We start from the raw sequence: 23,281 nt of genomic DNA, 5'->3' as shown, positions 1-23,281 counted from the left end.
CCTGAGAATGCTGGGACATGGGGCCCCACAGCCCCTTGCGTGCGAACACAGTTTTTCAGAGGGAAGGGGCTCACTCTACCCACTTAGAGTCAGGCAGCCCGAGCCGAGATAGCCTCAACAACAGACACTGCTGTTAAATCGACGCAATCGCCTCTCCTCTCATGTGCAGGCTACAGTAGGCCACCATGCAGTGAGGCACTGCAGCACACTGTTATATGAAAAGGCAAAGCCAGAGAGTTTAGGAACTTTGACTTTGTGCTGGTCACATATAATACAACCTCATGTTTGTGTTCTCAGTACAGATTAGTATACTACTATCCAAACTCCAAAAGAGAGTTATTCGGAGCATTTTCTCAAACAGGTCATATTGACATGCAAGTAGCACCATAAGAAATAAGTACCGTAGGACTTAATGTCCCTCAGATTGCCTACAATACCACATATACAAGTATCCCTCAGATTGCCTGCAATACCACATGTACAAGTATAGACATTGGTCCCACAAAATCAAAACATGAATGCTTACTGTACAAAAAGGGTATTGATCTGAGTTATTGTAGATGTATTACTAAATAGACTTAAACACCACACACGTCCATTAAAAGGCATAAGGCAAAGCCACATAATAGATCCTAAAGTAGTCGGAGGGAGAGTGTGGCGTGTGGAAAGCACCCAAAAACAAGTGTTCCCATCTGTTGGTCGGGCTGAGGGGGAGAGAATTCCTTCACACCTATTTATTTGTGCTGGCTTTTCCAACATCTGATTAGCCATACTGATTACTGGGCTTATGTGAATGACTGGAAAACAAGATATTGGTGCTACTGTAGCTACCAGTGTTAAAACAGTAGGCCTCCTCTTCATCGGCACTGCTGCTGCCTGCTAATAGAACAAACACTGTAAGTGACATTTGCAGATGTTGTTTGACATTTTTTCTCTCTGTAAATATATGTTATGTAGTTACTGTTGATCCTCAGGGGCCTCCTTATTTGCATTCTTCGTTAGAAACATTTACGTGACTCTGTAAGGTGGTGTCCATGTCTTTTGTGGGACCGCAACATACAGTATCTGTGCCTGTGCTACTTGTCCAGAGTGAGTGGTGGTCATCAGTTGGGACAACCCAAAGGTTGGGGGATCTAGGCCAGACCCAGGTGTGATAAACGCGATGCCCTCGGACCCGAGGTGAGCTGTTTGTCTCCCTCCAAGATCACTGTGGCACCCCACCTGCTGGGATGCCACGGTTGACAGACGGTCAAGTAGAGGAAAGTAGACGAATGAAAACAGCTGTCATGGATGATATATTATTCTGTTATTTATGTTGACATTTTTACCAATATTCCAACTCCGATCTTGAAGACACTTCCAGGAAGATAAGCACGAGAGAAGTGCATTCCTCATAAATCCCGTTCTCCTATCTCTCCGTGTTGTGCCAGCCAGTGATATTCAATATAATGATACATTGCACAGTGGAGCTTGGCAGTAGGATCAAGTGGGGTTTATTATTGTAGTTTATTATTTTGGGAAACTTGGAAAAGAAGATGGGCACACACTGGTTGAATCAATTTCTCTTTCCACGTAATTTCAATGAAATGACGTTGAGCACACGTGGAGTAGGTGCCCCAGGGGGATGTTGTTGCTGTGAAACTCTGATGGTGATGAAAACATTTGCATCGCTTCTTCACAATTCGTGGGAGTCCACCGGAACTTTTATGGAGTTGAGTGAAGGCAGAAAGGGGACTTTCGAATGAAGTAAAATGTTTTTTTTTTTGGGGGGGGGGGGTCACGTACACATATTTTGCAGATGTTGTCACGGGTGTCGTGAAATGCTTACATTCCTAGCTCCAACAGTGCAGTAATACCTAACAATACAAAAAGATACACGCAAATCCCAAAGTTAAAAAGAAAGGAATGAACAAATATAGAAATATTAGAATGAGCACTGTCCGTGTCCAGAATATAAATATATAGTACAGGATGAGGTGTATAGACAGCAGGGACAGTATATGAATAGGAAAGGTGTGTACAGCAGTAGTTCTATAAGATGAGACTCGACTAGAATACAGTATATAAATATAGGGTTAAAAAGTATGCAATCATTATTAAAGTGACCGGTTTTTAATGACTATGAACAGTTCATAGGGCAGCAGTCTCTAAGGTTTCAGGGTTGTGTACCCGGTGGTAGCCGGCTAGTAGCAGTGACTAAAGTTCATGGCAGGGTACTGGGTGGAGGCTAGTGGTGACTGTTTAACAGTCTGATGGCCTGGAGATAAGGTCTACTGCCCAGTTTGCACTTCATCAGGTACAACAACAAAAAATGGCGGTGATGTTTTTCAATCTGAAAAGCATGATTGAAATCTTGAATTACTTGTCACTTTTATTTCTTATTCTTATCTGTATTTATTTATTTTTGTTAACCTGCGTTGTTGGTTAGGGGCTCGTAAGTAAGCATTTCACTGTGAGGTCTACACCTGTTGTATTCGGCGCATGTGACCAATAGCATTTGATTCAATTTTGATTACACACATGCGTTATGTTACATAGCATCAGTAGGAATTCCGTGGTTGCCAAAGCACCGAGATGGCAGCCTTGGATGATTACTCCTTTACACGTATGAATTATTCACTGTGTTAAGTGTTGTTTTTGTTTTTTTAAGTCAACAAGTGTTCGATTTAGGAAGCTGATTAAGAGTAGGTTACTCTGATCTAGACAATCGGACAATATATCAGTCTGATTCATTAGATGTTCTGATTCAAATTCGTTAAACAATGACAACCTGCACCTAAATGATTATAACATGCGCGGGAGTCTATGGGGTGGCCCATGGAAGAGCCTGAAAGTGATGCAGCCTTATATCAGTGACCAATGGGGCTTTGTCAGACCTGAGCTTCCCAATCCCTCTTCCCAACTCAAAGCACATGTGGAAGCTGGCCTCATTCAGCGCGCAGCTCCACTCATCATTAAAATATTTATTTTCTCACACTTGGAGAAAATTGAGCATTAGGAGTGGTGTGACCCAGTAGGAGAACGCTAGCCTGGGTCTTAGCAGTCAGACCTGTTAGCTACACTCAAACCCAAACTTCAGTGGTGTAAAATACTTAAGTAAAAATACTTTAAAGTACTACTTAAGTCGTTTTTTGGGGTGTCTGTACTTTACTTTTTTTTTTTTTTTTGCTAACTTTTACTTTACTACATTCCTAAAGAAAATAATGTACTTTTTACTCCATACATTTCCCTGACACCCAAAAGTACTATCAGGTTTCAGGTAAGACCCAAGTGCAGACTGTGTTGAAGTAACAATGTTTATTGCAACAACATGGGGCAGGCAAACAACAGGTCAAGGCAGACAGGGGTCGATAATCCAGAGTAGTGGGGTCAAGGTACAGGACAGCAGGCAGGCCCAGGGTCAGGTCAGGCAGAGGTCGGTAATCCAGAGTAGTGGGGTCAAGGTACAGGACAGCAGGCAGGCCCAGGGTCAGGTCAGGCAGAGGTCGGTAATCCAGAGTAGTGGGGTCAAGGTACAGGACACCAGGCAGGCCCAGGGTCAGGTCAGGCAGAGGTCGGTAATCCAGAGTAGTGGGGTCAAGGTACAGGACAGCAGGCAGGCCCAGGGTCAGGTCAGGCAGAGGTCGGTAATCCAGAGTAGTGGGGTCAAGGTACAGGACAGCAGGCAGGCCCAGGGTCAGGTCAGGCAGAGGTCGGTAATCCAGAGTAGTGGGGTCAAGGTACAGGACAGCAGGCAGGCCCAGGGTCAGGTCAGGCAGAGGTCGGTAATCCAGAGTAGAGGCAAAGGTACAGGATGGCAGGCAGGCTCAGAGTCAGGACCGTCAAGGGTCAAAACTAGGAGGACGAGAAAAGAGAGACTGGGGAAACGCAGCCACGGAGGCAAACCACTGGTTGACTTTAACAAACGAGACAAACTGGCACAGAAAGACAGAAAACCTGGTCATCCCTACTGTCTCTGATCTGGCCAACTCACTAAGCACACATTTTTTGTTTGTAAATTATGTCTGAGAGTTTGAGTGTACTCCTGGCTATCTGTCAATAAAATATACCAATTGTGCCATCTGGTTTATAAGGAATATGAAAACATTTGTACTTTTACTTTTGATACATTTTAACAATAACATTTACTTTTTATACTTAAGTATATTTAGAACCAAATACTTTTAGACCTTTACTCAAACAGTATTTTACTCTGTGAGTCCTTTTCTATTAAGGCATCTTATTTTACTCAAGTTTGACAATCAAGTACTTTTTCCACCACTGCCAAACTTACCCCTGCCCTTATACCTGTAGGGTACAGACTGGAGTTTACAGTTTAGTTGGCCCAACATTTCCCAGTAGGTTGGGCAGCAGCGATATCCCTTAAATCCCAAACCAACTCCTATCTCCTACCTCCTTGGCAATTGTAGAGATCTGAGATGATTGGATCTGTGTCCACTTCTACCTTCAGGAGACCCAGTGTGCGTACCCATGATCTACTCACAGGAGAGAAACGTACTTTAGAGCCCTTCCATCTACACTGTAGAGGCCAAAAACACACCCTGGCCTGACTATTCCAAACATGTCATCTAGGTAGGCACTTAGGAGTACTCGGCCTCACACACTGTTTGAATAAAGGTGGTCTTCAGTTTCTTTTAAAAGTATAGAGGCAAGGCTAAAGTGAAGGCTGACTTCAGTGTTTGATACAAACAAATCGTTTCCTGAGTAGGAATGCACTGGCAAGACTACAGTCCTAAAGCCCACTCAGTACTCTGCATGACAGCGAGCATAACTCACTACCCTCGCCTCCTTTAAAAAGTTCACAGCTAATAATCTCTCATAAAAAACAAGATGAGAAATGGGACCAATTTGTCTTTCCAAAGGCCAACCTATCCACCACAAGGGTTAAGTCCCTTCCAATAAACCCAATTGTGATTCATTGGGCTGGAGAGAGAGAGAGTTAGAGCTGCCATGGAAAAAGCCATGACTAGACGGTAAGGTAAAGTTTAAACAATGACCCGACCAACCAACCCCCTCAACCCTGTTTTGCACACACACACTATGTCCACTACGCCAACATCTGTCCGCAATCACGGGTCTCTCAGAAGTAAATTAAATTGAGGATGACTATAAGACTGAAAGTGTGCGTGTGTGTGTGTGTGTGTGTGTGTGTGTGTGTGTGTGTGTGTGTGTGTGTGTGTGTGTGTGTGTGTGTGTGTGTGTGTGTGTGTGTGTGTGTGTGTGTGTGTGTGTGTGTGTGTGTGTGTGTGTGTGTGTGTGTGTGTGTGTGTGTGTTGGTCCAGGGTCCAAACCTGGACTGAGTTTGAAGGATGAGCCTCTCACAGGTTTGGTACTTTCAGGTGGAGATAGTGTGTCCTTCATTTTCATCATGTTTCATGCATCTATACAAGACCGTATAAGCTATTCGTTGAGAGGAACATTGCAAGGTCCACCACCGGGCAGAGAGAGTACAATACTTAATGATTTACAGCATCAGAATGATGACAGATATCCTCTAAGCATATACTCATAATATATTCAATATTATGTACCGTGATACATTACTGTACCAATGAAAATAATGATGAGAATGCAGAGAGATGAAAGAACTTCACTGAGGAGAAGACTTGTATTTCCTTGTAGACTCTTTATTTTCCTCTTCCACAGATCAAGTGCTTTGCTAGATATGGCTACTCAGATCTGAGTAAAGGGTAAGGGCCACTTCTGGATTTAATCCCTTCCTTTCTCTGTGAACCAGACAAACCCGGACTTCTCCTCTCTGCTTCAAAGAGAGGTCAACACAAACAACTTGTCGCCAATGAAGCGATGCCAAATCACAACCTTCGGCAGCCATTTTGATTGGAGGTAAACTCCTGTAACTGTTCCCAGACCTATGGGATAGTATCCGATTTAGCTAGGTTGTTGTTGTTTTTCCACTAGGGCTGCACCCTTATAAGTAGAGCACAAGTTGATTGCTGGACAGGGAGGTCATCCAACAGCTTGAGTTTTGACCTTCGAGCCAGTTGAGTCTTTTGAAGATCCAGTGCGTCAGTCAGTGTTTCGTAAAATGAAGGGCGAGGGCAGAGTAAGACATTATGCTCAATTCAAAACAACATTGTCCACACCAACTCGTCAGGCTAGACCCCAACACTGTCAGAAGGCGTCAGTATCAGGAAAACAGAAATGCTGTGAATATGAATAACCATGGTCAGTGATTTTCAGGTATACTTATAAATGGATTGTGTAGAATGGTCAGAGTGCCAAATTCCTCTGCCTCTGTTGTAAATTGCCAACCTATCCTACAAAGGTTCTGTTTTTTACCTCTAGGGGGCAGAAATCCTTGCTCTAATGCGCCTGTAATATCAATCAGTAACTGCAGGGTGAGCAGAGGGGACCAGGGGGTTAGCTTTACTTGAGGGTAGAGACCAGGCAGCGAAGGTAAATTTCCCACCCACTTCATGCCTCAAATCTATTAAATCAGAGTATTGTATTAGACACCCTCCCTCAGCTAATTTGTCTTCGTGTTGTGCATCCTAAACTGTCCTTGGTTATGACACTCACAAGTATATCTTAGTCCCTTCATGCCAACAAAACCTCTGTGAAGGCAGGTGACATATAAATTGCATTTTCTTTTGTTTTTCCATAATGCACATCAGCTTTCTGAAGCGCTATATCATGAACGCAGGTGCAGAAAGTTGTCATAATTGAGAAGAATGCAAAATGACACAGCGCTCATTTCACTTTATGAAGCTGGTTATAGAACTAAATGCTACCCAGTAAAAGTTCAATGGGTAACATTTAAAACTGTTTTCAACAGATTTACTAGTGTATTAAAATCACCTCGGCGTGTCTTGTTAAAAACTATGGTAACAATCTTTGATTTGCCATCTAGAACTGGAAACGAACCACAGTTTCACCCTGTTCCCCGACAAACAATATAAACTCCTCTGAATTGTATAACTCTAAACGTGTAATTCTTTAATGAGCTCATGTTAAGAGTGCAATTTTGTTAACGTTGCACCTTTATTTCTTGACAGATAAAGCTTCTCTTCTTGTTGCTTCAACTGATGTGATAATTCTACCTCGATGATAACCATTTCATTTGTATCACGCTACAGCTATTTGAACAGCGTTGACATAAATCCCATTTCAGATTGAAGCAGAATTTCAGATCTAAACCCCATCGTGACAATAATGGCACCGTGCTTCCGATGAATGTCAAAACAGAGATGGTTTCTATAAACTCCATTTGTTCTCGCGACAAACAGTCGTTTCTTCATTTTTAATTCAGACAATTTACACTCCCTCTGCAATCTACATCATTACAGTGCAACCGAGACAACTTCACCAACTAAGGTCTGTGTGTCGGTTTCCTGTATGTTATCCGGACAGATTTTCTTTATTGCAAGTAAAACTCTGATTTAACTGGATGTATTTTCAACCGTAAAAGTAATTTCATGGTGCCAGATGGTGGCATATCATAAATAGCTGCTTTACTTATCACTGGTTTGTTTATAAGCTCCAACAACAGTGGCTCTATGGTAACAAAATAGGTTTCCCCATGTGTTAATTCGTTCTTCACTATGGCAGAGACCTTTCCCTCCAGTGGCTATGACGGGGATTTCCAATACTTGCTTGGATAGGACCATTTAATAGACAGCTATGCCAAGTGATTTCTGGTGGGTGTTGTTAATAGGGGGGGGACATACGCAAAAAAAAAACAGGCACAAAATAACCAACGGGTGTTAGTTCTGGATTTGCACTCAATTTAGCCTCTGTGTTTATATCCCTGTATTTCTCAACATACATTTGTCACGATTTATATTCAATTAAGCTTTAGGGCTACAGTAATGTTGACGGATTTCATGTGTTCAACGTTTCCATTAGAGTGTCAACCCCAATACATTGCTTCAGTTGACAATTGGGCAAATACTTTAGTCGATACGTGGAGCCACACGTAAACAACGGTTATGAAATCTGTTGGAACGCTAAGTCAATGCCAAAATACATTGTGATCGACTGATTAATCAACAAGAACTAGAACAGAGAGACCTGTTCAACCCCAATCCTCTAGTCAGTGTTTACTGACAGGGTGTAAGAGTAAAGGGTATAGATTGAACTCCTACTTTTTCAAAGAAGTTCACTTGCAACCATGGCCTCGTATGGGAACCTACTTTGTGGAGTGTCAAGTGAGTGGATTTTACACATGACATATCACTCCTCTCTGGCAGCCAAGTCAAAGCTGTCAGCTATTCTGTGGTGTGCTTTTACTGTCCTTTCTGTGGCTGTTTGTTTTTACTGACACTGTTTCAATATGTGTGCTGCAGATAGTTCCTGCTCTGTGGTGGATATGGTCGGTCAGAGGTTTTGCACTCCCTGTCAGACAGCAACGCCTGGGCGACCCAACCAAACCCATCACAGTCTGGGGCGACAACCCCACTGCAGCCTGAGTATAGAACAGATCAACAAGTTAGCAAACATTGGCCTCCCTGGCCCAGTCCACATGATCAGTGAGGCTCTATTTTGAATCCATCCTATTCTATGTGATTACAATCCTGTCTATTGTGTCTCATTGAAGTTGTTGAATATATACCAGTAAGTCTTTATTGTCAGTGTTAATCATTCACTTCAGTTTCCCTCCGAATTGAATTATCCAATATTATCATGTGCTGGAAATACTGTCCTACTACTAGGATCCATTGGCCAAGCTAAGCCGTCACAGAGGAAAGAGGAGATGGAATAAAACAAGGCATTTTAACTCTCCATAGTTTGCAAGTGTATTTAATGGATTGTGGTTTGGGGAGTTTCAAAAGCCCATGGACATAAAAGGATATCTTTGTTGAAATCAACAACAAAAAAACTCTTCAAGACAACCCTAGGCAACCATTACCACATTCATCACTTGAACCAGAAGCAAAAAGTCATCTTTATGGGAAGAGTGTCTGAAAAGCTCCCAGCATCATAGAACCATGCTACAACCACAGTGTACCAGGGTTATGGTAGAGCCCTGTAGCCCAGGAATACCTGGCTATCTATTATCTACAACTGCATGGGAGAAAGTGGCTTTGGAAATGTCTGGTTGCCAAAGTTCACGCACTAACATCAAATGATCTGAAACTGTGTATATTCAACATGTTTTAATCTAGCATTCCAGTATGAAGTTAGAGGCCCAGGACAATAGCCAGCATTTACATTGAAATTGGTTATTGCACATAGCTCTGAGCGCATTCTCCATGATATCAAAGGTTGCAAACGATTATGTAAGTACAATATGTACAGTTTGTCCTTGTTGTATATATCATAAACAACTCCACCATTAAAGGGGAAATTGCCATTTCTAAACCATTTTTTGACATGTAAATTAATGATAGTGTAAATACCCATTGATTATTGAATAATGTACATTCTAACTACCTCTTGAGCTTAGTTCAACTGTCGTAACCCATCAGAACCCAAAATATAAGCTTGTTTTACTATATTGGTTGTAAACAATGTCATTAGAAACGATCACTGTATAGCCTCAAAACATGAGTACAACTATAATTTTGATACAATGGATGCTAGGTCCTTGCAGCCATAGCTCTGTGCCTCTGCCTATGAATTTCAGAGTGGATACATTTCTCTAGCCCCGTCCCTCGCATGTTTACCGAAACAGTGGCGGGGTCACGCTTTATTATTGTTTGAATCGTAGATTGCCCCTTTAAAGGTCTCTCTCTCTCTCTCTCTCTCTCTCTCTCTCTCTCTCGCTCTCTCTCTCTCTTCTGTGTTACATTTCCTGAAAGCGCTTTGCACCAATAGCGAGCAGCCCCACTATACCTGCTGCGTGAGTTGCGGCGAACCAGCGCTCTGGATTGGTTCGAGTAGCAGAAAACGCAGCCATAACTTTCGCCCAACGAGAGGAGTGTACAGTATGTTAATGCATTAGGAATGACAGCTTAAAAAAAAAGAAGGACGGACCGACGGACGGACGTACGGAGTCAAATGTATTCGGATCACGCAAGTTTCCCTAAACTTTTGTATCAAAAAGCAATTTTGGATTTTGTCGGTCTGGTCAACCAAGAGGAATAGTTTCTGTTCATATTTGGAGCGTCGACGTATGAGACGTTCTGTACATCGGCGGACTCCTTGTGGATATTTACATTATACAGAGCTGCATCTAGTCGTGGGTCTTCGTAAACGACCTGCAAGAATAAGAGGGACACGTATAGGATAGTGTTATTCTATAGACTTTCTTAGGGAGAGATACATCATGTTGGGGAGTACGGCGCAGTACGCAGCTAAGAAACGGAAGAAGCCTGTTCAGAAAATGTAAGCAACTCTGAATATAATTGTCAAGTTAAAAGATACGGCTACTTTGTGTAAAAGGAATGGTTACATTATCTTACAGGTCAACCAATGCTACTAATACAGGTTCTAACGATACAAAACAATAAACTAAATGTTTAATTTGAAGTTTATTCTACTATTATGTGAATATTAGACTTTGTGTAGCCTATCGTGTGGCACTTATTTTCACTATAGGCTATGGGTTCTGAGCTTCACTAAATCAAGTTACGCAAATAAGACCGATGTGCATGTTCACCACATTCTGTCATAATTTTATGGGTGAATGCATGACGGCATTTTTTACGATACACACATTGCTTGACTTGTTATCTATCAATCTATAATTGATCATATTATATGAATAATATGCATATTATGATACTGGTTTTGTGTTTAAGTTGTGCGTAAAGTTGGTATAGCTCTGGGTATCTGCAGTGATTCTGCAGATGCAACGATACCAAACTGATTTAGTCTGCTGTCTCGTTCCGAAACCATCTTCATTTGATTATTTAATATATACAATCTGTATTTAAGTTGTCAGTATTTTCCACAGCAACCTATTGTAAATGCTTCCTCAAGTCTTTAGGGTTAGCTTAAGATTTCAGTTTGGTGTGTAGTTATGTCTTTTAACATTTCTTAATTTTGTCCTCTGCAAATGACTAAATCACACACAAAGTTACACATTTATATTTTCTGGCAAAAATATTCACTTGAACAAATCGTTTTTTAAAACGTTTAAATACATTGCACTACTCAGAACATTTTGGTCCCAAGATTCCAGCAAAAATCTTATTTTCGTTTATCTGACTTTCATTGATCTGCATGTCCAGCCCTTATGTTTACATAAACAGTTGCATTCATGAGATGTCAATAAAAAGACAAGTTCCATCTAAGCACAAACCTGATTTTTAAAAAATGAATTTATATGAATGCTGTAAGTACATCAATTGTTTACTCACTGGAAAATAATATCCAACTTGTCAGTGACAACTGTGTTTAGTTTGGAGTTTGTGTCAGCAACTACGTGAGCATACAGTGTTATAGACACATGTCCAGGGATTTCCAATGATCTTCTATACTGGAGAACCCCTTACCTTTTGTACGCATCATAGAGCAAAAAAAACATGTGTGTGTTTGTGAGAGTCTTAGCGTTTCATAGAAAGCTTTTAATAGTTTGTAGCTCAAACCATTCGGACTCTACAGACATTTTGGTATAAAAGACCCGCCCCCGGGCCCCTTCGGGTTCCGCCCTTGTCTCACAAACACCGCTCTAGTTCACCCCCCCCCAATCAAACAGAGTAATGGTTGGTATTTACGGATGCAGAAGATATAGACGATTCCAATGGTACAGGAAGACCAGCTCAGACACACAATGTTTAAAAGGGGTTAGAAGTCCGAAACTCGCCAGCGATATGGTGGCACTCAATGAGTAATTACTTTATTATTACCTACTTATAACCTTACGACCCGATTAGCAACAGCAAGTATTTTGCTCCACTTTTAAAAAAAAAAGAAGATTTTCTTCCTCCAAACTCCACACTTTCTATATCAGCCCTGTATGGAAACGTTCTCTTTTCATTGCTCTCTCCCTCTATCAGATTTCCAGAACGTTGGAACAATGGCACAGGGTAACTTGTTGGCCTTTTAAAAAGAGAAGATTGATGGTATAACATTACCTACAGCAGGAGACAGTGTCTGCAGTTCTATAATGTCCAATAGAGTGAGCTTTTTTCTACCTCCACAATGATATCATTGTGTGGCTGCTGTGTTGCAGACCAGGCGTAGGCTGCCTCTCAAACGGCACTCAATTCCATATATAGTGCACTACTTTTGACGAGGACTCATAGGGCTCTCTGGTCAAATGTAGTGCACTATATACGGAATAGGATGTCGTTTGGGACGCATCGCTAGTGTTTTAGTAGATATTGCTTTGAGTATGATACTCAGTCAGCCACTCTTACTAGGTCACTGACTTTTAGTTGGTGAGTTTTCCACTAGGAAAAATCCCTTTTAGAACAGAAAATCCATGACTCTTTGTCATTCCTTTGTGAATCAAATGAGACTGATCCAACAATTCAGCAAACATTTCACATTATCTAAGAGACTTATAGACAGACAAACAGATAGGCAGGCAGGCATGGAAACAGACACACAAAGACAGATAGACAGACAGACACACACACACACACAGACATGTTAGACCCTGAATCTCCAGTCCACACCAGACCCTCGGCCACCTCTCCTCTCCTCTCCTGCCACTTGTCAGTGACGTCACATGGCTACGTTAACTGTAACAGACCTCACCAGAAGCTCATTACGGGAACACTTGACCCAATGAGCCAGAAGTGACTCGTGCAATTTTTGGCAGCAAGTTTGTCAATGGATGAATATGACTTTGATGGTGATGACCATGGAGGGGGCATGCATTCGCATTCCCACATTTTAAAGCTTTACTTTAAAGGGACCCTTATTCCCCATCCACCTGTGTGGCTTCTACCTTCACCATTCCTTCACAGACAGTGTCCTGACTGTTTGGAAAGAATGTTAGACAGTATTTTCCTTGTCTTTTTTTTTCTTCTTCACCTAAACAATTTGGAAAGAATGTTAGACAGTTTTGATGTACTCGTTATTTTCGACATAGAACCTCATCTTATTCAGGGGTTGTTGTTGCACTGACTCAGACAAAGTACCTTTGTTTGGGAGTCTGGGAAAGCAGTCTTGCAATAAGATGGTAAAGCTCTGCCAAGATAGATAATACTACACATCCATTGTTTTAAGAATTGGACCTGCAGTATGAGTAATGGCGAGTTGGGCAAGACGAACGCTGCAGGTTGAGCCATCTGAGTTTAACTCCAGTCTTGTTTTGTTGAGGTGGACCAGAGACAGATCGAGTTCTACTGGAGGTTATCAGGGTGGGAATGACCTTACCAGAGCCGGGCTCAAATAGCGTTTGTGCACTTTCAAATATGTTAGCTTCCCTTGGTTGAGCTTGCCTGGCGCAAAAGAACCAATAGAGGAGAAAAGGGAGAAAAAAAACCTACCCATCTGGCACCCCGTACAAGTCAAATGTTGAAAGTATTTGACGGGAACAAATACTATTTGAATCCAGGCCTGGGCCCCGGTGTTTCCAAACGTGCACAGGCCTCTCGTGTCATGTATCGGTTACAACACTCAAAATCAGATTACCCAGATCTGGTTACTCTATCGCGCCTCCTCTGTTCAGCCATCAGGTTGACCTTTGGAAGACTGGCCTGTTTTCTATTTTGGTTCAGATCTCGGCCGTCTGGTTTGAACTGTTTATGGAAAGGTTGGCCATTTTAATGATGTGAGCCAAAATGCTACAAGAAGCTAGCACTTATGTTACTTATGTTATGTTGAAATTCCTTCGGGTTAAACCCTTGGTGGTGAAAATACAGCGTCGGGTTGCAACAGACCTCCATTTGACAACAATGGCTTGGTTTCTCAAGACAAGGTTCTCCCGAACATTGAACCAGGAAATTCTGAAGTGGGAGAGGTTGTTGGTTTTAAGGATTGGTAAGAGTAGACAACGACACACTGTGTTAACAACATTATCATTATATATGTCTATTTTTCTTATATGTCTATGACAGTTCATTTTCAAGAAAATATTTCACTTTTTCTTGGAATAGATGTTTATGATGTACAGTATACTTGACACACAACGCTAATATTGCCTTGCTTATCAAATGCCTAAAACAACTCTGATAATCTCTTGGACTTAAGGCCTTTTGTAGTTAGTTGAACATTATAATGGATTAATTATGCTATTTGACAGTTTACAAAGAGAGTTAAGTACGTTTCTAGGAATATGCCAGAGAGAGTATAGTAGCTGTGACCCAAAGGTGCTTGGTGAGACTTACTCTAAGACAAACACCTGGGACACAGCGGCCTGTATGTGTGAGGAGTCAGGATGATGTCATACTGCACCAATGACCTGGTTCTTTACTTGAAGTTGAGAATCACATCTGTTTCAGCTACTCTTCAACTATCAAAGGGGACCGAGTCTCTGTTTGTATCTGAAATGACACCGTATTCCTTATAGTTCACTACTTTTGACGCTATAGGGCCGGGATGTCAAACAAATGTACCACGCTGGGCGGCGCATTCGATCTTCACCGAGGTCCGGAGGGCCACAGTTCAAATGTAACTTTTCATTTCAAATTTGAACTTGTCCTCTAATCTATCGCTTTCTGGAATGTTCGATGCTTATTGACTGTCAAGCTTCATTTCGATGACTGTTAGCTAGCTGGACAGAGTGAAGAGACTATACTGTATATACTGAGCAAAAAATATAAACGCAACATATAATGTCCCATGTTTCATGAGCTGAAATAAAAGATCCCAGAAATTGTCCATATGCACAAAAAGCACAAATTTGTTTATATCCCTGTTGGTGAGGATTTCTCCTTTGCCAAGATAATCCATCCACCTGACAAGTGTGGCATATCAAGAAGGTGATTCAACAGCATGATCATTACACAGGTGCACCTTGTGCAGGGGACAATAAAAGGCCACTTAAATGTGCAGTTTTGTCACACAACACAATGCCACAGATGTCTCAAGTTTTGAGGGAGCGTGCAATTGGCATGCTGACTACAGGAATGTTCACCAAAGCTGTTAACAGATCATTTAATGTTAATTTCTCGAACATAAGTCGCCTCCAACGCTTTAAAAAATTTGGCAGTATATCCAAGTGGCCTTACAACCGCAGACCACATGTAACCACGCCAACGCTGAACCTCCATATCCGGCTTCTTCACCTGCAGGATCGTCTGAGACCAGACACCAGGACAGCTGATGAAACTGAGGAGTATTTATGTCTGTAATAAAGCTCTTTTGTGGGGAAAAAAAATATTATGATTGGCTGCGCTCCTGTCCAGTCATGTGAAATCCATAGATTAGGGCCTAATTTATTTATTTAAATTGACTGATTTCCTTTTATGAACTGTAGCTCAGTAAAATCGTCAAAGTTGTTGCATGTTGCGTTTATATTTTTGTTCAGTATATAGAGTTGAAGTCGGAAGTTTACATACACCTTAGCCAAATACATTTAAACTCAGTTTTTCACAATTCCTGACATTTAATCTCAGTACAAATTCCCCGTTTTAGGTCAGTTAGGATTACCACTTTATTTTCAGAATGTGAAGTGTCAGAATAATAGTAGAGATAATTATTTATTTCAGCTTTTATTTCTTTCATCACATTCCCAGTGGGTCAGACGTTTACAAACACTCAATTAGTATTTGGTAACACTGCCTTTAAATTGTTTAACTTGGGTCAAACGTTCCGGGAAACCTTCCACAAGCTTCCCACAATTAGTTGGGTGAATTTTGTCCCATTCCTCCTGACAGAGCTGGTGTAACTGAGTCAGGTTTGTAGGCTTCCTTGCTCACACATGTTTTTTCAGTTCTTCACACAAATTTTCTCTAGGATTGAGGGCAGGGCTTTGTGATGGCCACTCCAATACCTTGGCTTTGTTGTCCTTAAGCCATCTTGCCACAACTTTGGAAGTATGCTGGGGGTCATTGTCCATTTGGAAGACCCATTTGCGACCAAGCTTTAACTGATGTCTTGAGATTTTGCTTCAACATATCCAGAATGATTTTCCTTCCTCATGATGCCATGTACTTTGTGAAGTGCACCAATCCCTCCTGCACTAAATCACCCTCACAACATGATGTTGCCACCACCATGCTTCACGGTTTGGATGGTGTTCTTCGGCTTGCAAGCGTCCCCCTTTTTTCTCCAAACATAACGATGGTCATTATGGCCAAACAGTTCTATTTTTGTTTCATCAGACCAGTTGCAAACCGAAGCCTGGCTTTTATAGGGCGGTTTTGGAACAGTGGCTTCTTCCTTGCTGAGCGGCCTTTCAGGTTATGTCGATATTGGACTTGTTTTACTGTGGATATAGATACTTTTGTACCTGTTTCCTCCAGCATCTTCACAAGGTCCTTTGCTGTTGTTCTGGGATTGATTTGCACATTTTGCACCGAAGTATGTTCATCTCTAGTAGACAGAACACGTCTCCTTCCTGAGTGGTATGATGGCTGCGTGGTCCAAGTGTTTATACATGTGTACTACTGTTTGTACAGATGAACGTGGTACCTTCAGGCGTTTGGAAATTGCTCCCAAGGACGAACCAGACTTGAAGAGGTCTACAATATTTTTTCTGAGGTCTTGGCTTATTTCTTTTGATTTTTCCATAATGTCAAGCATAGAGGCACTGAGTTTAAAGGTAGGCCTTGAAATACATCCACAGGTACACCTCTAATTGACTCAAATTATGTCAATTAGCCTATCAGAAGCTTCTAAAGCCATGACATAATTTTCTGGAATTTTCCAAGCTGTTTAAAGACACAGTCAACTTCTGACCCACTTGAATTGTGATACAGTGAATTAAATGTGAAATAATCTGTCTGTTAACAATTGTTGGAAAAATTACTTGTGTCATGCACAAAGTAGACGTCCTAACCGACTTGCCAAACTATGTTTGTTGACAATACATTTCATGGAGTTGCTGAAAATGAGTTTTAATGACTCCAGCCTAAGTGTATGTAAACTTCCGACTTCAACAGTATATTTCTTTACTCAAATTGCCCTTTGGCCTTGAGTTTGACACGTGCTATAGGGAAAAGGGGGCCATTTTGCGCGTTTGCAGACTTGAGACATCTCTCTAAAAGACAATTGTTCTTGGAGGTTTTTGGGTGTGGATCACATTTCATTTCCTGAAGTGGCCCTACGTATGATTTTTAACAGCCTGAGAATCTTCTTTAGCGCCAGAATTCACTTCAACACCAACCCAACAGTGGCCCGGGGAATACCCTAACCCGAATAGCACACAGCTAAAATCAGAGAGTAGATCCAACCTCATTAAGGACTAAATTGATCAGGCATTTTCACATTACAATCAAATGAAATTGGATTCCATGTAAGACATGCACTACGATTCCATTCTCTTCTTGACCAAAATATTTCTTACAAGGTGGTTTCATCATCACCAGAGAAACCAGGCTGTGTAGCAGAGACCGTGGCTGCTTGTCACACATTCTACTCGTGTGTCATTCTCAGCACCAGTCTGTCTTAGAAGACTCTCTTCAACAATAATAGAAAGACAAAGGTCTTGGGTTGAAACGGGGACCATAAAAAAACCCTGCATCAATTTCAACACCCCCCCCCCTCCCCCCACCATCATCAAACGTTAACTTATTTTCCTCTCTTTTTTTCAGTCCTAAACCCCCTCCTACAGATGGCATCAAGTCGAACCCGTCAAAGCGCCACAGGGACCGGCTGAACGGAGAGCTGGACAAGTTGACCGGGCTGTTGCCGTTCTCAGAGGACGTGCGTGCGAGGCTGGACAAGCTGTCTGTGCTCCGGCTCAGTGTGGGATACCTCAAGGTCAAGAGCTTCTTCAACGGTGAGTGTCCCACACTCTGACTCATAGATAAACCAACAACGCTGGCCGCCTCATAGGCCACGTCGTGGCTAGCTCTTACGTCAGAGGTGAAGACTGTTAGATTGAGATGTCGTTTTTGGTTTGAGGCTTCTTTTTCTCCCTTCTATTCGCCTCGCTTCTCAACTCTGACTACTTGTCTTCCACTCGCTGTCTCTTTCTGCATCTCTCTCTCTCTCTCTCTCTCTCTCTCTCTCCTCTATTTCTCTCAGGAAACGGTCCATATCTGTGTTGCCGTGGTAATTGCACTTTGAGTCTGAGGCCGAGTGTTGAGTAGAGGACAGACAGAAATATGGTTTCTCAGAGTGTCACATGGCCAGACGCAAGCTTCCTTTTCCTGTCGAGCGGCAACACATGTTGTAAATATCATCACACACCCCCGTCCCCCCACCGCCTGGCCCCTCTTAACTTTCCGGCCCCTCTTAACTCCCAAAACAGCAGAGATGTTAGCTAGCATTGCACAGACTCGTGCGCACTCATGCACGCCCACGCACACACATACACACACCAGGCAGGATTGACTGTCCTGCTAGTGTTTCTGCCCCACACAACGTTTCCTCACATTGTTCCCGCTCTGTCCAAAATAGCATCAATTAGAAGCAGACTGCAGCTTCGTCGCAAGCCAGGCCATGACGGGAGCTAACAGACACCCGGAAAGAACAGACCCCTTTTATTTTTAGTCTGGGGCATCCACCGACGTAGTTGTTAGCTATAAACACTCTGCAACAACAACAAAGACAAATCAGGCAAGGTCCTTTGCATATTGTATGTTTTGGACATAACTTCCTTGGCAACCAAAGGTGTTAATTGTAATGAATGGAGACATGCGTTTATTGAGTCACTAAGTAAACGTTGCCAGGGCGATGGCCGTACACAGTGTGAGTAGTCATGAGCTGCAAGCCCCAAAGCGGTTAGGAGATCCCGTTTTGTTTCCATCCTTTTTTTGACACCACAACAACACACACAACAGCAAGGGCAGCAGCAGAGCCTCTCCCTCCCTCCCTCCCTCCCCCTCTCTCTCTCTCTCTCTCTCTCTCTCTCTCCCTCTCTCCCTCCCCCTCTCTCTCTCTCTCTCTCTCTCTCTCTCTCTCTCTCTCTCCCTCCTCCTCTCTCTCTCTCTCTCTCCCTCTCTCCATCTGTCGTTCTCTCTCTCCCCTACTCTCCCTCCCTCTCTCTCTCTCCCCTACTCTCCCTCCCTCTCTCTCTCCCTCTCTCTCTCTCTCCCCCTCTCTCTCTATCCCCCCTCTCTCTCTCTCTCTCTCTCTCTCTCTCTCTCTCTCTCTGTCTCTCTCTCTCTCTCTCTCTCTCTCTCTCTCTCTCCCCTCCCTCCCTCTCTCTCTCTCTCTCTCCATCTGTCGTTCTCTCTCTCCCCTACTCTCCCTCCCTCTCTCTCTCTCCCCTACTCTCCCTCCTCTCTCCCTCTCTCTCTCTCTCTCTCTCTCTCTCTCTCTCTCTCTCCCTCTCTTTCCATCTGTCGTTCTCTCTCTCCCCTACTCTCCCTCCCTCTCTCTCTCTCCCCTACTCTCCCTCCTCTCTCTCTCTCTCTCTCTGCCTCTCTCTCTCTCTCTATCCCCCCTCTCTCTTTCTCTTATGGAGCAACAGAGAGGGTCAGAAGGACATAGAGGGTGTGTGGAGGGAGTTGGAAGTCAGGCCTTGAACTCCACCCACAGAACTACTTCCTGTGCAACCCCTTACCCTTCTTTCCTTCTTCTGTTCCCTCCCATACTCCTTCCTCATCGGCCTGTGTGAAGTTCACAAACTCCCCCTCCCCAAACAAATGCAACAGGATCCAAGTAGAATGGTGTACTGTGCTTGCACGGCATGGTCCGGAAATTGATTGTCATATAACAGTATATTAACATTTTTACATTATTAGTTGCTATTAAATATACTAGGACTAGTTCAACTCTACTTAAAGTGGGCTTTATATATTTTATACACACATTTTCTCAATTATGTAATTTTGGTTAACCTCAAACATGCTGTGGCGGTCACAGCCCTTTGGTCATCCTCAAACATGCGGTGGTGGTCAACTCCCCTTGCCCGCTTTTAATTTCGGACCATAAAACGCTTTGGTCAGGCCTGAGCTATGTAGATGTATGGAGAGCTCAGAGTGGGTTGAAGTGGCTGGATGCTTGGCTCAGGAGAAAGAGACCTCTGTACTCTGAGGTTCCAAGCATGCTTGCCCCTCGCCTCAATCATAGACCACGAAAGGACGACGGGAAGGAGGCCGGCCTCGGGCCGTAAGGCGTGGCGGTTGATGAGAAAAACCCTAGGGTTGGGTCCCACGCCTCCCACGCGGCGCTCCACATAAGCAGCACATTGTGCCTTCCCCATGATCGTCAACCTACTGGCCCACCAGACCCCAGTTTGCTTTCTCTCCCTGTCTGCTGAAAGTACTGTGTTTTAATCTCCCCTGGGTGTCGGCTCTCTGCCCCACTGCTACATAATCTATCTGTCGTCTGACCAATTTGGTTATCTTTAGTGTTTGACCTCAGTTGAGAGTGGAAGTGTCAATCAACCATTTCCACACTTGATATCTCTCAAGTATCTTCTGATTGGGAGCGAATCAGAAGGTGCACGACCTCACTAAACCTCACTAATAGTTGCAATATTATTCCCGTATGAACAAAGTCTCCACATGGGGAAATGGCAGTGAAGGTTAATAGGTTTGTGTGGCTGAGCTCACCATGCATTCACTACTGCAATATGAACAGTGGTCTTTCAAGGCCTTCTTCGTACCACGTGGTTCCTATCTCTGTGTTGGACTTGGCCGACACTGTGAAGTAAGGGAGTGTCAGCGAGTGTCAGTGGTAGTGTGGGAACGGAGGTTTGACACTGTACGACTCTGAACTGGGGTCAGTGAAGTTGAAAGATCACCACCCTGAATCCATGTGACTCTGTGGTGAGACAACAGACAGACTCTATAGCAGTGGGACCCATGCGGAGTGCAGAAACCCGGGGGAGATAAATACTGTGTGTGTGTGTGTGTGTGTGTGTGTGTGTGTGTGTGTGTGTGTGTGTGTGTGTGTGTGTGTGTGTGTGTGTGCGCGTGTGTGCGTGTCCGTGTCCTTGTGTTACTGTCAGCAGACAGGGAGAAGGCATCCAAAGATCTAGTGGGATCTTTGGTTCCTAACAGTCGTCTGCATTGATGAAGATCAACATTTCATCCAGAAAATAACTGTCCTGATTGTCGACTAAAAAAATATACTGAAGCACCGCTTTACCTTCATCAGTCACGATAGGCTTGTGTGAAGCTCCATCGGTCAACCACCCCACAACACCCACGCACACAACGCACACATCCATCTTTCCACCTCCTCCCTGTCTCTGCTTAGCACTGGTCTTTGTCTCTGTGAAGCCTGTTTATCGCCTCTGGGATCTGAGGCTGCCTGCCTGCTGGGCGCGGAGGGCTGGAGGGGCAGGTCTGGGGAGGGGAGCTCTGGAACATTGCTGGCTGGCTGCACAACCACAACACGAGGGAATGCTGTCGGAGTCCGCTGTGTTTGCCTAGTGACGGATCCGACGTCTAGATTATTGGTAGGGCTAACCCCTGTCACGTTCTAGCTCTACATATCAGAGCAGTGTTCAAAGAAACGATGAATAGGCCGTGTCCCATTAGAACTGAAATATACCTGTCGTGTTCTTCATGTTCCTGTGGAGCATAGTACTAGTTCTACTGACATGTCAGATTCAACTCATAATGAAGAGCCTGATCATTTTTTATTTCAGTTGAATTTGTGTTGGTGCTGGGCTTGAACAAAAGCCTGCACACCTTGGGGGTTCCAAGGAAACAGGATTGAAGAACACTCCTCCATTATGTACACCTCCCAACTTTATCTCCACTAGTGATGCCGTTACCCCCCCCCCCCCCTCGCTGTATCCTGTCAAGGGCCTCTGTGTTGATTTCACACACCTTCCCGCACCCCCTTCCATGGCTTTCCCAGATGTTTTTCCAGCGTTGGGATTTTTCTTTGGGGAATAGGGAGGAGTGCAGGTCGGGTCGCTAGCATGCCCCAACAGACGCAGGCTGTAAAACATGATAAACAAGCTACTGAGACAGTCACCTTTGACCCCTTCCATGCTAACCAATCTCACATTCTCCTGGGGTCATGGTAAGGTTATACTGAGGTTGTAATAAGGTTGGACTATGGCAACTGTGCTTCATTTCACTTCCTGTGTTGACATACATTTTGGTCTTATTTGTTATTATTCCAAACAGAAATCTTCTTTGAATGGATCTCTTTCAGTTGCTCTTGTTTGTTACGAAGTGTTGACAGAGTGAGACTTGAGTGTTGTGGGTGTTACTGTTGGTGACATAGATACAACACAGGGTTGGATTCAACATTAGTGCATGTGCAGGTCAAACAAAACGTAGAGTGACAGGGCTTCCATTTAGCTGAGAAACCAAATGCTCCTGCTGAGACGAAACACGCACTAAACGCTTAATCCTAAAACCAAACAGAACACCATTGACCAATGTTTGGATAATACAGCTTTTATTAATCGGTACAGAGAGAAATCATGGCACAGATTCAGTATTCACATAGTTACGTCACAGACCCAGGTTAGAGAAATATGTGTTTACATGTTCATACACTCAAATGACTGTAATGCACGTGTCGTCTCAACATTGACCTTGTATCCCTGTCACGGCGGTCATTGGAATGCGACCAAAGTGCAGCGTGGTGAGCGTACATTTCTTTTTTTACTTAAAATGTCTCCCAACAAAACAAGAAACAAACCACAACCGTGAGGCTTACAGGGCTATAGTGCCTCTAACAAAGATAACTATCATACTTAGGGGCTACCTAAGTATGATTCCCAATCAGAGACAACGATAGATAGCTGTCCCTGATTGAGAAACACACCCGGCCAACACATAGAAACACAAATCATAGAAATAAAGGACATAGGATGCCCACCCAAATCACACCCTGACCAAACCAAAAGAGACATAAAAAAGGCTCTCTAAGGTCAGGGCGTGACAATCCCTTTGTTGATTTTGAAGTCATCCAGTCATAAATAGCTGCCTGAAGGGTGGATGCAATTTGTAAAGTGCATGATCACACACCAGATCAATTTGCATTGTTGTTACCATTCTTATAGTCTGTCTATGTGACGCCATTGTAACTACAGTGAGTAAGTGGGGTTAGTGAACGGGATGGTGTCTGGACATGTTCAGCTGGGTAATGTTTGACATTGTAGACACATTGACACACACACACACACACACACACACACGCACACGCACACACACACACACACACACACACACACACACACACACACACACACACACACACACACACACACAAATACAAACACTGCTCCAGGACATAACATGATGAAATGGAGGGAGAAGAAGTCACAGAGACAGAGAGGAATGTCCCCTGTCACCATTAGCAGTGACCTCTAACCCCTGTCCTCCCAGAACAATCTCACAGGCTCTGGCAGGCTCAAGGTTTTGACATGTTGTTGTTGACTACCTAGACACCAGGT

At 43.3% G+C, this 23,281-nt stretch overlaps 1 pseudogene; it reads left to right on the top strand.

The window, feature by feature from the left end:
* Positions 1–9,851: 9,851 nt before the first annotated feature.
* Positions 9,852–23,281, top strand: part of LOC115120379 (aryl hydrocarbon receptor-like) — a 95,191-nt pseudogene continuing 81,761 nt past the window's right edge.

The sequence above is a fragment of the Oncorhynchus nerka genome, linkage group LG2, assembly GCF_034236695.1.
Source record: "Oncorhynchus nerka isolate Pitt River linkage group LG2, Oner_Uvic_2.0, whole genome shotgun sequence".
NCBI lineage: Eukaryota > Metazoa > Chordata > Actinopteri > Salmoniformes > Salmonidae > Oncorhynchus > Oncorhynchus nerka.
Note: the sequence above shows the minus strand (reverse complement) of the source record. Positions and strands in the feature narration are given on the sequence as shown.